This window comes from Anarrhichthys ocellatus, unplaced genomic scaffold (genome assembly GCF_004355925.1).
Source record: "Anarrhichthys ocellatus isolate YVR2014 unplaced genomic scaffold, GSC_Weel_1.0 scaffold26, whole genome shotgun sequence".
Lineage (NCBI taxonomy): Eukaryota > Metazoa > Chordata > Actinopteri > Perciformes > Anarhichadidae > Anarrhichthys > Anarrhichthys ocellatus.
This window is the reverse complement of record NW_022280056.1, coordinates 3,332,164-3,336,861: the sequence shown is the minus strand read 5'-3', so window position 1 is coordinate 3,336,861 and position 4,698 is coordinate 3,332,164. Positions and strand designations below refer to the sequence as shown.

The following is a 4,698-nucleotide window of genomic DNA, read 5'->3' as shown; positions in this document are numbered from 1 at the left end:
GTGTGTGTGTGTGTGTGTGTGTGTGTGTGTGTGTGTGTGTGTGTGTGCGCGCACTAGACCTGTGGCTGTTGTAAGAAGCAGCCCACCTTTTCAGTGAATGCGAGTTGAGGCGTGATGTCTTAAAAACATCGGTCTACCACAACAGGAGGCAGCCAGACCCAAACTAGTAGCTGCCAGCTATTCATTCAGCTGTGCTTTTCTCTGCATTTTGAGGACTTTAAAAGCGTCACATGTTGCATTTTTAAACGTTAGTCGAGCAGTTTCCCAAAGATTAGAGAAGTATAGTGCTCATAGTAAATATACTGTCCAGGCCATTGTCATGGTCTGGAGTTTAGGATATTCTAACAAATTAAATAAACCAGAGAAACAGACTTGAGATGGCTTTACTGTCATGTGTTTTTTAGACGGGTAATCCTGCTCATTGTCTGTTTTACTTCCTGTCTTCACTTTATTTATTGATCAACTTGCAACAGGAGCTTTGATGGCCGACCTTCCTCAAAGGCACCACAGAATTTGACATGACTTGAATCAATCTCTTTCTCCATTCTGGGGTTGAATGAAGCACGAAAGACTCTTTGATTATTTCCGATAATGCCTAAGACATAATGTACAGAAGTACTGTCCCTTTTTTTTTCTTTTTTTTCTACATGCATGTCGGGTTGTGGATATGAATTGTTTCAGCCATATCAGACGGAACTCTTGGTGTGTTATTGTTTGATTTATTGTAGATGAAACAGACGCATGAAGCATGGGCTCTGTTTCTTGTGCAGGTGGTCAAATGGTTCTTCCTGTTTGTCTGTGATGTGGCAGGAAATTAGGTCACATGATGGAACACTGACAGAGCTGGCTCACCTAACCCAAATCTCTTTCCTGGAAGTATCTTTTTTTCTCTCTCTATTTTGTACACACGTTTTCTTGCAAGTGCACCAGTTACATCTGTGTGTGTGTGTGGAGTTTTTTTTTTTTTTCAAAAACACATGCAGCTGTTTAAGTTGTGTGCATCTATAAGAATATCTTTGCAAATGGTGCTATATTTTGTTGTGCTGCTAGGTGTGTTTGTGTAGGTTTGCCTTACATGCTTGGTGACCTCCATCAATTTCTCAGCATAGGCTCAGAGTGTGAGCGGTTTACCAGAACATAGTCAGCTAACAGGTGCAACACACACACACACACACTCTCTCTAAAGCTAGTCTGTGGTTTATGTCTGACAGCACACACACACAGTGTTTTTAGCAGTGACTACAGAATACAGTGATACAGATATCAATGTCTTTGTTGGCTGGCTTTAGGAAGGATTACAGAGACGTGTCTAATTGTTCTGTGTAAATGAGTTGCTAAGGCTTTTAGATTTACAGTTGTGTGAAAAAGTGTTTGCCCCCTTCCTGATTTCTTATTTTTTTGCATGTTTGTCACACTTAAATGTTTCAGATCATCAAACTAATTTAAATATTAGACAAAGATAACACAAGTAAACACAAAATGCAGTTTTTAAATGAAGGTTTTTATTATTAAGGGGGAAAAAAATCCAAACCTACATGGCCCTGTGTGAAAAAGTGATTGCCCCCTAAACCTAATAACTGGTTGGGCCACCCTTAGCAGCAACAACTGCAATCAAGCGTTTGCGATAACTGGCAATGAGTCTTTTACAGCGCTGTAGAGGAATTTTGGCCCACTCATCTTTGAAGAATTGTTGTAATTCAGCCACATTAGAGGGTTTTCGAGCATGAACCGCCTTTTTAAGGTCATGCCACAGCATCTCAATCGGATTCAGGTCGGGACTTTGACTAGGCCACTACAAAGTCTTCATTTTGTTTTTCTTAAGCCATTCAGAGGTGGACTTGCTGGTGTGTTTTGGATCATTGTCCTGCTGCAGAACCCAAGTGCGCTTCAGCTTGAGGTCACGAACAGATGGCCGGACATTCTCCTTCAGGATTTTTTGGTAGACAGTAGAATTCATGGTTCCATTTACCACAGCAAGTCTTCCAGGTCCTGAAGCAGCAAAACAGCCCCAGACCATCACACTACCACCACCATATTTTACTGTTGGTATGATGTTCCTTTTCTGAAATGCCGTGTTACTTTTACGCCAGATGAAATGGGACATACACCTTCCAAAAAGTTCAACTTTTGTCTCGTCAGTCCACAGAGTATTTTCCCAAAAGTCTTCGGGATCATCAACATGTTTTCTGGCAAAACTGAGACGAGCCTTTATGTTCTTTTTGCTCAGCAGTGGTTTTCGGCTTGGAACTCTGCCATGCAGGCCATTTTGCCCAGTCTCTTTCTTATGGTGGAGTCATGAACATTGACCTTAATTGAGGCAAGTGAGGCCTGCAGTTCTTTGGATGTTGTTCTGGGGTCTTTTGTGACCTCTTGGATGAGTCGTCGCTGCGCTCTTGGGGCAATTTTGGTCGGCCGGCCACTCCTGGGAAGGTTCACCACTGTTCCATGTTTTCGCCATTTGTGGATAATGGCTCTCACTGTGGTTCGCTGGAGTCCCAAAGCTTTAGAAATGGCTTTGTAACCTTTTCCAGACTGATAGATCTCAATTACTTTGTTTCTTATTTGTTCCTGAATTTCTTTGGATCGCAGCATGATGTCTAGCTTTTGAGGATCTTTTGGTCTACCTGACTTTGTCAGGCAGGTCCTATTTAAGTGACTTCTTTATTGAGAACAGGTGTGGCAGTAATCAGGCCTGGGTGTGGCTAGAGAAATTGAACTCAGCTTTCCAAAGATGTGATAAACCACAGTTAATTTATGTTTTAACAGGGGGGGGGGGCAATCACTTTTTCACACAGGGCCATGTAGGTTTGGATTTTTTTTTCCCCTTAATAATAAAAACCGTCATTTAAAAACTGCATTTTGTGTTTACTTGTGTTATCTTTGTCTAATATTTAAATTTGCTTGATGATCTGAAACATTTAAGTGTGACAAACATGCAAACAAATAAAAAATCAGGAAGGGGGCAAACACTTTTTCACACAACTGTATGCTTCAGGGTAATGGTTTTAACAATAGGTTGGACTTGAACTGAAACACAAACCATTTACAACACAGTTTAGTCTTTAACCACCACAGTTGTGTTTATTGCTTACAAAACCACCTTCTCCTGTCATGAGAACATGGAAAAAGGCCAAATAGGGAGATAAGAGAGGATGTAGGAGAGAGGGAATAAAAATAAATACTTAAGCATTCACTATCATCGAGCAATGAACGGGTTTAGTCAGAATAGGACTGAAACATGAATTAGAACTTTAGTTATTCATGTAGCTCACTGCTCCTTCCAGTAAATGTATATTCTGAGAAACTGCAGCTGTTTGGGCATGTAAGAAGGATGGGCTTGTGTGTACATGTGTGTGTGTGTCTATGTTCCTATGGCTTGACGTGTGTTTGGTGGTTTGTGTTGGCGTATGAGGTGAAGTGAAATAGGGCCACCTAGTTTCAGCGTGAGATACCTGATCCTCTTCCTTTTTATCTTGTACAACAGAGGCAAATCGTTTTTTCTGCAAATGAAACTATTGAAGCCAGATTATTTTGGTATTCAGTGGCTTTTTATTTTTGCTGCAGTATTGGGCTCTCTGCAGTATCAATCTATTTGTTTATTTGGATCCTCAATAGCTTCTAGGGAATAAAAACAGTCTAAACAAGAGTGAATATAGTATTACATGGATATGCATATACAGCGGGTAAAATAAGTATTGAACACGTCACCATTTCTCTCAGTAAATATATTTCTGAAGGTGCTATTGACGTGAACTTTTCACCAGATATTCTCCCAGTATTTCCCAGGCTTGTCTAAATGTTGTGCAGCAAACTTTTAAACAGGCTTCAACATGCTTTTTCTTCAGCAATGGAGTCTTGGCGGTTGAGTGCATTACTTATTGCTTTCTTTGAAACTATTGTACATGCTAATTCCAGGTCTTTCTGAAGCTCTCCACAAGTGGTCCTTGGCTCTTGGACGACTCCTCTGATAATTATTTTCACTCCTCTGTCACAAATCTTGCGAGCAGCACCTGGTCGTGGCCGGTTTATGGTGAAACGATGCTCTTTCCACTTCCGGAACAGTGTTCTCTGGAACATTCAGAAGTTTAGAAATCCTTCTGTAACCAATGCCATCAGTATGTTTTGCAACAATAAGGTTGCGAAGGTCTTGAGAGAGCTCTTTCCTTTTACCCGTCATGAGGCCCACGGAACCTTCAAGATTTGAAGACCAACATCACACCTGAGCCATGATTTTATTTGACATCACAATATTCAGGCACATTTTTGTTCATGGTGTTAGAAGTGCACTTTTCAGGTTTGCCTGAATTAGTAGTGAACTCGTACTGAATGATGCGTATATCTTGATGCCACTCTCAGTCCTAGTTCCGCATGGTCTGCTGTAGCCGCCTTGTCTTTAGCCAATCGATTAAATGCATCTCTCCTCTGGCCTCACACACAGTGATAACCATGCTGACCTGTGGGTTTTATGTGGTCCATAAACATGTGGTTCTTCCTTTTTACTGTAGGTCAGTGCTGATATCTCTTCTCAGCATCTTATCTTCACCAGCTGTTTCCTGTGTGCGTGAACTGCATTTTGCTGTACATTTGAGGGCTATATGTGAGAAGTGGGTTACTTCTAGTTCCAGTATGGCCTCACCGACGTGGCCTCAAAGCCAGTTATTGTGTGTGTGTGTGTGTGTGTGTGTGTGTGTGTGTGTG

At 41.3% G+C, this 4,698-nt stretch overlaps 1 protein-coding gene across 6 annotated transcripts in view; it reads left to right on the top strand.

The window, feature by feature from the left end:
• Window positions 1-4,698, top strand: part of clec16a (C-type lectin domain containing 16A) — a 49,120-nt gene that overhangs the window by 13,013 nt on the left and 31,409 nt on the right. The gene's annotated exons all lie outside the window — the stretch shown is intronic.